Here is a 12,766-nt window from a genome sequence, read left to right as displayed (position 1 = left end):
TTTTTCAATTTGTTGTTTTAAAAATAAAAATCTAGTTTGATAATTAATTATTGCTTAAAAAACATAAGGATCATGACGTTTTGATCACAAGAAATTATTGAATATCACTATTACAGACATAGCATACGAATTAAATCGAACGCTATTGTTTTTACACATTTTTTCACGCTACAATCTTCTTACAAAAACAATATTGTTCGAACAACAGTTATATTGTTATTGGATAGTGGTTTGATTTAATATTGAAAAATTATAATTACCATTAGTATAACAATAGTACTTAAAACTTTGAGATATTTTATACAGAAAGTTTCAAAGTTATCGCTTTATAATTAACCAAAGTGGAACTACCATTTGAAGGGTTGATGCTGACCGTATTTCGGATAGATAATTTCATTATTTTTATGACATTTTCGTTAGGAGTCAACTCTTCATTTTTCTGTTAACTGTTATATAATAATATATAAATCATCAAACACTGGAAAATACAACTGATGATAAAAATATAATTAAAGAAATATTCGAATTATTTATCTATACATGATTGAATGCATAATATAAAATATACATATTTTGTGAAAACTGGTACGGATAAGTTTATTGTATCATAATAATCTTTTCAGAGGTAACTAAATTATTTTTATATTAGTGCAAGTCCAATCGTCCTCCTTGTCAACATGACTATTCGTTGTCATGTACCTAGTACTAATGTAAAATTATATTTTTACTTATTACACTGTATCTAGATTTTAGTCACCTGTAATAATTAGTGATGATACGTTTTTAATGTTACCATTATCAAAACATAACAACATTAGCTGAAAATATATCAAAAAAATACAGTATGCATAAAATACAATAATGTACGCAAAATGGTCATCATTTATAATTGTTTGAAAATTTATACTAATAATCCTATAGGTACAGAATTTATCGAAACGAGATATATACCTACATAGTTTTGTTCTCTCTCCTACTGTTTTTTATACATATAAATATGTAAATGGTTGGTTTGGTCAAAGATAGTTATATCTCCTATGTTCACTTGAAATTTTAGATTATTTGTATCAAGTTTTATAAAATAAAAAAATGTGATGTTTGAATTCGTCTGAAATTCAATTATGCAATATTTAAAAAAATATACATACATTGTTCATAAATCAATTTATACTATTTGAAAACATTTAAAAAACGTAGATTTCTTGTGGAGCTTATTGCTTATATTATTTACGTACACAAATCTATGTATTATAAATATCAGATTGAAAATATTGAAGATATAGGTATGCCGTTTTAAAATCAAAATAAAATAATTAAATAAATAACTATACATATTACATATACACATAATATAAAAATTGTATAAATATTATTATTGAAATAATTTGTATTTACTTCGTATACCAATTATGTTATTTATGAATATAAAGTAATTTTTAAATTTTAATTATTAACAGGTGACTTGAGAACCGAATTCACGCGTTTATAAACATGATGATTTTAATTCAGTAGAGCTGGCACTGTGTACTCAAACGCATCCAGTGATAACATCATTTCTTTTTCACATGGAGAATATCAGCTGAAAAATACAAGGTCAGTAAAAATTTATTAGATTTTTAGAATTTATCTAAATCTAAATATTAAAAATGTGTTCAATTTTTAAGCTTTGATATGATATACCAAATCATAATACAGTAGAACCTCGATTATCCGTGTTTGCGATTAACCGTGCTCACTCTTCCGAAAATTTTCCATGACGTTGTTGGCTTAAGAAATATTAGAAGTGAAGTAAAGAAAATTAGTTCAAACCAAAAAAAAAAACAAAAACTGATAACTTCATATTTTAAGCCCTGATAACTTGTTGTATATAATATTATGGATATATGTATAACATTATTGTATGTATATTATGTATATTTCTAATTATAATTAAATAAAAAATTTCATTATTATAAAAAGTCACGATTAACCGTGATTTTCATTTATCCGTGTGACCCCCTCCCCATTATTAACCCGGATAATCGAAGTTCTACTGTATATTTATCTAAATAAAATAAAATAACATTTATTTCTGCAACATATTTAAAACCATTAATTTTTGTAATCATTCTTTTCAGTCTTTACACATTGAGTATCAATTAATAATAAAATAATATTTTTTTATATATAATGCATATATTGTTAGCACTTGAAGTATTTTAAAAAGGTGCTTGATACATTTTTGTAAAAATATAAATGTCTTTTAAACCTAAAAAAATATCCCTATATCTTTATTTAAGCTCAAACAATTATAATATGTTTGTAATATTATGTTATTACTAAATACTAACGGTCTACGTTTCAAAAATCAAGTATTAAGTATATTTAAATATGTACTCAAAATACTTTTTATGGAATTATTCAAAATTCAAAGACAATAAAGTAAACATAATTAAATTATTTAATTGGTTAAAATTATATGTAACCTATGTCCTATATATGTATTTAAAATTATTAAAATTTTAAATATTAATTACAGACTGATTTTCAAAATGTCTATAATTTTTATGGATTTAGTCAATATTTAATCACTTTAAATTATTAAAAAAAAAAATTGTGCCAGTAATATTTTGTTAATTATAAATTGTTATAAAAGTAACTTGATACTAATAATACGTTAATACAAACTTTCTAATACATTTTCAAGCTATTCAACCGAAGAAAATGTGTCCCCCTCAATACAATATTCTGGCGACACCATAGTTTAATATCATTTTTTTTATTTACTTTATTAGTCTTAAATGTATGTTTAGTTATTAAATTAAAAATAACTATCTTTTTTAAAAATCAAAAAATCAAGTATATAGTCAATATTAATTAAGAATTGAAAACTAAATCACTGATTACCATTAATAATTGTATAATAGTTTTAAATTTGAATTTAAGCGAATTTATATTACTTAATAACGTTATTTTTTCATATATTTTATTTTTATAACTTAATTAGTTTTAATCATTAAGATTTAACAATTTAATATCAGCTAACTTACTTACCAACGCTTTATTTCATTACCATTTCTTTATTTAATTAATTACATTAATCATTTTAATTAATTTAATAACATTAAAAATAAAAATTGTATTATAATGAACTGATCCCCATTTCATGGACTGTAACCGGACCGAAAATAACCGGTTATAGAATCGGGAACCTTGTGTTAATTGTGAACCGGAACCTCAACCGAAACCATTTATTCAAATTTTTAAAAAATCTAACCAAAACCCGAACCTAATTTTTAAAGTTTAATTTTTTTCAGTTTATTTGGGTTATAATTTTTTATCTGTAAGTAAATTTATCAAAAACATTATACTATTTGTTTGACGTTTATAATATTATTTATTATTTAATTTATATTTTCCAAGAATATTTTATAGTATGCATAATGGAAAAAATAATCATATTAATTTCTTGCAATCCAATCTATATGAACTATTTTTCAAAAGTTAAAATAAATGAAGTACCTATATAATTAATAATATAATAATAATTGATTATAGTTAATATAGCTGGGCATTACTGAGTATTATTCAAAAATATTTAAACGAAATTATTGACTAAAGAGGATGTCGAAACTCGAAAATATATTAAAAATAGATGGTCTAATTTTCCACATCACTGTTTAACAATGATTGTTATAATAAAAACAAGTTAATTAATAGCAAAACACAGTGTATCAATAAATAGTGTGTAGTGTCAGGATAGAATAATAATACAATTATTATGATCATAATAAAATACTAAATTATCCACATAATAATATTACCTACTCATTATTGAATTTACCTTATTTTGTTGGCGACTACAGGTCATAACGGTTATCGTTTATGCCGCGTATGGTCACGTTTATAAAATATTGTACACACATAAAGAAGGTAGCTATACGGTTAAAATCACTTAAAATTTTAATTAAAAAATATTTTTTGGTAACAAGTTATAACCGGTATTAATCACAACCGTAACTGAAACCTCAGTTTCATATTTTTAAAATGTATGATTAAAACCAAAACCTCGGGAATATTTTTTTTTGAAAAAACTAAGCGAAACCGAAACCGGAAAAAACTTAAAGGTTATCCCTGTCCCATTTGGAAATTTTTACACCATTTATTTTGATTTCCGGTCTAAGGTGATCAAAACAAGTGCTTAATACCTAATCTTCGTTTTCAACTTGTTCTAAAAAATTTTTTGATAATATAAAGAAAAAAATTTCTTGCGAATATAATAACAATAACTATATAATAAAAAAAAAAACATAAATTAATCCAAAAAATATATTTATATTTTTAAATGTTTCAACGAATAAAATTATATATATTTATCAACAAACTAATTATATAGTTACTACTTTTAAATAGTAAATAAAATCATGTATTCTTAAACAAACTTTGTTATTTTCAAAATATTGTTTTAATGTATTAGATAATTTATCCATTTTAAAATAAAATAAGTAGGTCAGGTTATTGTTGCGAATGAGCAATTTATCTGAGCAAGCTAGGTACTTAATCTGAATGGGTCACAGGGGTAATGTTTTATAACATAGATTGTATATAAAGTTGCTTTTCTATAGGTACACATTAAATGACAAAAAAAAAAAAAATACTGTATAGCTCAAAAAGTGATTTCGGTTTTTTAAAATGATATCATGGAAAATATTTATACATACTCACTATGTCAATTAATATCTTGTACTACTGAATCTATAATAACATTATTTATTTTTCATTAGGATTTTTTTTTAAAACACTATGAGTTAACACATTTTGATCAAATTGTATAAAGTTTAGATAGTATAATATTTAACTAAGTTTTCATACTTGAGATATTATTAATTTTAATTAATAATGGCAATTGTATTACATACCATAATTCTGGTGAAAATATTTTATGATAATATGTTTATTGTTAAAATAAAACCAGTAAAAATATTCATCAAATATTATGGCTGAAAAAATAAAATAATTACCGTGCTTGAATGTCTATTTTTGTGGAATTCAATTAAATTATTATATATAGCTTTTATTAACTTCATTAATGTCTTTGATTTTTTTATTTCAATGTACAATTTTATTAAAAGTTAAAAAATCAAGAAGACTTATAAAATAATTTTAAAAATTTCAATTTTTAATACTATATTAAAAAAAAGTAATTTAGAAAATCTTTATTCAGAATTTAATTCCGCTATATAGGTTAGTTGGGATTTATTTTAATATAACCTCCTATTATATGAGTACATTTTTGATAAATAATAGAAAATAACGAGAAAATAAAATATTACATTTTTATTCTTAAATATTTATTATGTTCTGGATGCTAATGTAGTATATTATTTTACTTTTCTACTTATATTATGTTTTTAAAAATAAAAATAAATTTTAAATTCTAACCGAAAATAAATACATTATCTACTATATTTATCGGTACATATAAATATTCAAAAGTATTCTTTATAATTTATATTCTTTTATAATAACTATTATACCTAGCTATTCGATTTATTTTGAAAAATAAAATTTATAATAAATCTACTTTTTATATTGTTTATAAGATTACAATTTACAATACAGTTTTATAATATTATTGATTGTATACAACACCTATTAGTTTTTTGCATTTAATGTAGAATCAAAGTATTCGTTTGTATTAAAGAATATTTACTATTAATATATTCTAACATTAAAGGTTATGAAAAATCATAATGTTTGTAGTTCACTGTGAAATGAATTTTTAAATATTATATACATTGTAAATGATTATATGAAGCATAATTTATTCAGTCATTTAGTTTCTAAATTGTATTTTCTAATAAAATAATATTTAAGCTTTCAATATTTTATAATTTCCTGGATCTATTAAAATAGATTAGTCTTCATTATAAATATTAGCTAAATAGTAAACTTTTCGTCAAAAATTTAAATATAATTAAATTTTGAAAAAAATTTTATTTAAGTTTATTTTGATAGGTACTTACATAAATAATAGTTTATTATAAACAATTTTCTCCGCAAATATATTTTTTATTTTAAAATAAACGTTTTTACATCAATGTGAGAAAATTACACCAATTTAGTGTTTCTATAACTATAAAAAAAATTAGATAGATAATTTAATTACATTTACAAAATAACTAAAATTAAAATATGTTCTAATAAACTATTAACTAAATAGATTAATTATTTAATATTGATAAATTTTCAACATTATTTCAACAAAATATTTTGCTTCGGAATTTAAAATTAAAAACAAATATTAAACATTTAAATGAAGTTTAAATACCTAAAAAATCATAATTAAAATTTTTTTTTATAAAAATTACGTACTAAAAATTAATTTAATTATCATAAACAATCTATTTAGATAACGTTTTACAAATATGAAATAAGTAATCGTCACCAGACATACATTAAGATTAAAATAAATAATTAATAAAATGTTCTACCTAATGAAAATTATTCTATTTTAGAATTATATCAACATAATGTACACAGATTACAGGTGGTGTCTCATTAGTATTACTAATTTAAAATAGTGAGATAATGGAATTTACATTAACCCATCACGACATCTTTAAATTATTAAATTCTTGTAGTGCTCATAGGACTCTGTGTATGCATGTAAATTAAAATTAATATCTCATGAAATATACATTGTTGACATCAATTATAATATTCATTTTTTTAGCATTCTATTATTTTTAAATTAAAGATGTGAGAATATTAGCGTTATATATGTAAGATAATATGAAAATATAAAACACCATAATATGACTTACTATAATTAAATATACTAACGATAATTTATAGAGGTCGATTAGTCTGCATTAGACTTGTAATAATATTTATATTCTAATGTTTAAACATATTTTTAATTTTTCGAGAAAACTCACAAAAAACAATAGTCATTAAACAATAAATAATAGATTCAAGGTCTTATTAAATTATAAACCACATTTTAATGAACTTCAACAATTTGATAACCGTTCTATTTAATTTTTTTTTTTTTGTAAATAATATTAATTAGTTAATAAATAAAAGAAACATTTACTCAGAGAAATTATTACACTGAACAATAACAACAAAATTAAGCAAAATATGATATTATATAAATAATATAATATTTAGATAATATTTATAATACATTTTAAGCTTTGAAAACAAGATTATGATTAATTAAAATTTAAAATTAATCTAAAAATGAAAATATTCTTTTATAATTTGGTTTAGTCTGACAGACATTTCAAACTCTTTACTGTTTTAATTTTTAATTAACAGACAATAGTAGAATGCATTACCGTACCTAATATAGTAAATGTCAATAAATATAACGAATTGTATTTATTTGTTTTAAATTAAACCTACAAAAGCATTATACAAATATCAATAATTAAAATATTATAAATATTGATATAATTAAAAGTGTGCTTATAACTTATAAATGTGTAAAATCATGAATAAAATACGAAATAAAATCTTATATTACATCTATTGTGATCTAGTTATAGTACCAACATCACGTTGTCGATTAATTATCGGAAATATCTCGTTCAATAATAATATTATCGCTGCATCCCAAACATTCCTGAGCTCAGTGAATTGAAAATATTTGTGAAAATTAATTTGGATTTTTATAAGATAATGAAAGTCCTTTTACAAATCAATAATGAATAGCAATAGAGTAGTGGTTTATTAATTAATATGTATGTTTTAAATTAAACATGACCTAACTCAATATCTCGGGGTAATATTTATAATAATAGTAAAAATACTCTATATTCTTGAATTTATATTATTGATTATCGTACGACTTAATGACTTTATACACCTATAATATATGTATACCTAATATACTAAAGTAATAATAAACAACTATTTTAAGGACTCAATTAGATATAATATGTATATGAATGGGTGTAATCGTGTACATACTATTATACATTTTCTGTAATTTAAAATTATAATAACATTAATTTATATTTATTCCGTTCCAACACATACTCAAATATGTACCAACATTTCATAACAAAAGTATACTAATAATAATAAATTTATTTTTTACGTTCTTTATGAACTGATAATTTATCCTAAAAATTAGATAAATAAGAAAAAATATATTTTTGGAAAAAGACTTTCAAATGTTTATTTATAAAAATGTAAAATATATTTTGTACTCAATTTACCAAAAGTTTTAAATTTATATTGTTTTAAACTCGGAAATATTAATTATTTATTCTTGGAAAGTGAAACATAACTAAACATAATAAATTCATACAAAAACATATGAATAAATTACTAGCTTATAAAATTTTAAATTATCATAATTTTAGTAAGGTACATAAAATAAGAAAACTAATATAAAAAATACTATCAATAATATTCAATCGCTGTACAAAATATTTTTAAATATATTGAAAATGCACTGAATAACTTCTTAAAACTTAACCCACGATTTAAGTATTAATATTATATTAGTGAACATGTATAACCTGTAAAATAAATAGTTAAGTTTTATTTAGTAAAGTTTTATGTATTTGATATTCAATATAAAAAAAAAGATTTAGTATAATGAAAAAATCATTTTTTTTAAACATGATAATCTTGGTACATATTTTATATTATACTCGTACATGTAGAAGTAAAATATCAGAAATATTTGGTACTTAATAAATAATTCTATTAAAGAATCAAATTTTAATGGTTTATTTAAAGTTTTATGAAACTCTTGTTTTTTTAAACGTACCTAGATTTATATTATGATATGTAAAAAAATGCAATAATAAATTTAAACTTGTAAAGCGTGCACATTATGGACTATTTATACGGCTATTTTAATAAAATATTCCTTTCCCACTGTTAAATTAATCTACTTTATAATATACGAATAGTGTAAAATAAACATTGTATATACAGTTAAAATGTAATTAAAGAATTAACCATTTTTTTTAAAATTACTTCCTAGTTCTGAAGTAAATATTTTTTTAAAATTATTTACTAAATATCGGTAGTGTTTTAGTAATAAATACTAAACTTTTATTTTAAAACTTTATTGAAGTTTATTTTGTGTTAACCTTATTTAATCAGAAATAATATTCTACATTTATTGGAGTTTTCAGTTAAAGCTCAAATTAATTTATGAACATTTAAAATAAATATTTATACTAACTAAATATAATACTATAACTGTACGATCAAAAGTTCTAACTAGGTAAAACAGTGGTTATATAGTATAATGTGTACTTTTCTCCCAATATCGAAGCCATTAACCTTGCAAGAGCCATGATTTATTAATAATTTAATATACTATAAACATATAGTAACCTTCATTTAAAATAAATGGTACACTTCTACATAAAAAAAAAATAATTGTTAGTATAGCACATTAAGGAAATAACAGCCCTTCTTAGAATATATCACGTATCTTATTTTCTCACCAATACTTAAAATAAAGAGAGAAATCTCCTGTGTATTAAATAGGAAATTCCTACTTAACCTTTCGGAATTAAGAACATTAAAACTAATTATTGAAAATACGAAAAGGATTAGAAGGAATATTGGAAATATCCAGACACCTCTTAGAATCTTATATAACCTTTCGATTTATCTGCAAAAATAGCACTCGCAACCAAAAAACATGTGGTTGCTTGCCGTTTTTGAGCAAGCTCGCCAAAGGGCTAAAGTGTTGTGTAATTTTTATGAAACATATTACATCAAACAATAAGAATAATTTATAATAGTAATAATAAAAATAAAATAACTCACAGCAAAATAACGGATAGAAATATATTTATTTAATTAGAAAACAATCAATTTGATACCAAAGAAACCAAACGGGCGTAAATTTTAACAGAAAAAAAATAAAAATCATAATGCAGAGGCAAAAAAATGTACATATGTATAATGAGAACGATGAAACGTCATTAAGATCGTCATTGATTTTTTTTTTTTTTTTTTTTTTTTTAATGCTACTTTTAATAATAATAATATAATAGTGTTCCAGCCAGATATCCAAAATAGTTAATAATAATAATGATGATATACTTGCATTTATCAATCAAGAGACCAAACACTCGCTGATTACTTTTCGAATTGTGTTCATGTCTCCCGGATGGTTAGGTTAATGAGGATCCTCAGGATCTTGGCCGAGTTCTATTCAATGATACTGAAAATTCAGTATCCACGTCGCGGATTATATGATAGTTGCAAACGTTCTTGGACAAATATAATGAATATATATGTCAAAAATCAAAATGTAAATAGCTTTAATTGTAATCATAATCTTTTCTTACTTTAAAATTCTATTTAAAATGTTATGTAAAGTACTATCTATAGCCAAATAAAATCCATAGAGATGTTATAAGTCACTTTTCTGACTTTTTACCTCTTGAAAAAACTAATGATACCAATGGTTGTATCTTTACCTGAATTATCATTAAAATAAATTTAGTATAACAGAAATATTATTTGTCATTCAAATCATACTCTTGCGGTTGTAAAAATTGTTTTCGTAAATATTAACTAATGTAGCAAAAACATTGTTATACTATAGTCCATAATATACCTAGGTACAATATGATTTATATTATAAACCATTAATCAAATTAAAAAAGAAAAATCAAATTTATTTGTTAATATTGTTGATAATCATTTCATTCACAATCGCAACCATAAAATAATGTTTAAGTTTTAACCTTCATTTCTATCAAAATATGTATCAACATTTATTATACAACGTATAAAATGTAATTGATGGATTTATTTTCCTTCCAATAAATTAGTAAATTTATTATCATATTCGATCAGAAATTGGGCGTTGATAATAATTTTTACAAAATGTCATTCAAAAAGACTTTCGAATGACATCGACATGATATCAAAATGTATGATAAATATAAGTGATTTATAGTTTTCATTCAACCGTTATAATTCTACAACTTACTTTTAATCTATCTGTGATTTTACACGGCTTTTTTGTATGTGCAATATATCTTAAGAATCAAACAATTTTATTATAAAAATAATATTAATAATTTGCATGTATTAAATTTGGATAATATATATCTTATTATTTGACCAAATTGTTTTGTTATACTAAAATGTATACATTTATAATGCTTATTTTAATTGTTAGTGTTATCTTTGAGATAAAATGTATAAATATTTTAGAAGGGTCACCCTGTGGAAAACACGCGTGTTTTTCAAGTCAATGACTCTACTGAAAATAACCATGTCTTACAAATTTACAGTGTTTTAAAATTAAAGTGGCATGGTGTAGCAATTGATTAAAATCGAAAAACATTCTGCTTGTATCAGAAGAATTCGTGCAATGAACACATCTTTTCTGTCAGCATTGCGTGTTATGTAGTGACTTCTATTACGTTGTTGGAAGAATATTCAATTCTCACATACGTAGCATACCTACGTTTCACGATTTAGGTGCAGTGTACCTAAGATTGCGCAATAACAATATGTGTGCTAGAATTTTCATGGTAAACTTGTGAAATGTTATTTCGTAGAAATGTCAAAAATAAATAAAAGAATGCAATACGATAAAAGGATATAAATATATTGTTCACGTATACGTTAAAATCTATTTATTTGACAAGGTTTTTTAAAATATTAATTTTTTTTTCATTTATAGAGCGAATATTTGCATATCGATAAACAATAAGTACAGTATATATTACACGGTGCATAACTATATATCACATAAAAATTGATTTTTAGTATTAAACACTATTTATACACTATACAGGGATTTTTCAGGAGTTTTACTTTTTTTTTTTTAAATAACCTATATTTTATACCAAATGACTATACTAAAAAGTAAAAACATTGAAAAATTGTATTCATAACCATTTAAAATCCATATGATTTTATGAATATTGGATAATACGATTTCGATGTCTTTTACCACTTTAGTATCTTAATGTTCACTGCGCACTAACGTAGTCCTATACGAATATCTTAGTTTTTCGATTACATTAAATTATTAATAAAGCAGTAATATAAAACAATAGAATTTGTTTTTCATACATTTACTTTAATGTACCTATTTTTTTGTTTTGGATTTTACGTTTCAATATAGCAAAATCACTATTATTACTATGTATTATTATGTACATTTTAAAATGATTTATCATGCATTTTAAATTTTAAATAATAATACATTAATGGTTGAGAAACGAGGTGACCGAAGCGAGCACCTACTTTTTTTCGTTCACATTAAGATTAAAAATAAAAGCTGGAAATGAATATACGGTGCAGAAAGCTTTATATTACAACGGAAGTAAAAGCGCGTGGTATTGATTAAACTCGGCGAGTGAACTTAAAACCTCCCGCCGTAAATTGTTTTTTTTTTAATGCTACATAGAAAAAACGAATAATTTACCTAGGATTTATTCATCCTCTATACAATATTATCTTAATTATAATATGCACATTAAAGTTTTGAGAAGACATGATATCCACTACAGATTTACGTAAACAAATGTAAACTGATACTTGAAACTCAATAAAAATTCACAATTATTATGTAAAAAATTAATATTATTCATTCTATGTAAATAGAATAAGGAGTTTTAAACAGTGCAAAAATATCTAACGTGCATATAAAAATATGCATTTGTGCATCAATATACTTATGAAATGTACGGTTAAAACATATGAAAGATGCACAAAACAATATTAATCAATAAATAATTTTTTTAATATTTTACTTTGGAAAATATTTCAATTA

The 12,766-nt window shown here is 22.2% G+C and overlaps 1 protein-coding gene across 2 annotated transcripts in view; it reads left to right on the top strand.

Moving 5' to 3' along the window:
- The window catches only part of LOC113548203 (inactive rhomboid protein 1), a 64,986-nt gene that overhangs the window by 22,135 nt on the left and 30,085 nt on the right, over positions 1-12,766 (top strand). For both annotated transcript variants that reach the window (XM_026948957.1, XM_026948956.1), the window contains exon 2: positions 1,458-1,593. The gene's annotated coding sequence lies outside the window, so the exon portion shown is untranslated. The remainder of the gene's footprint in view (positions 1-1,457; positions 1,594-12,766) is intronic.

Source organism: Rhopalosiphum maidis, chromosome 4 (assembly GCF_003676215.2).
Source record: "Rhopalosiphum maidis isolate BTI-1 chromosome 4, ASM367621v3, whole genome shotgun sequence".
Taxonomy (NCBI): Eukaryota; Metazoa; Arthropoda; class Insecta; order Hemiptera; family Aphididae; genus Rhopalosiphum; species Rhopalosiphum maidis.
This window is presented reverse-complemented; position numbering and strand designations above follow the sequence as displayed.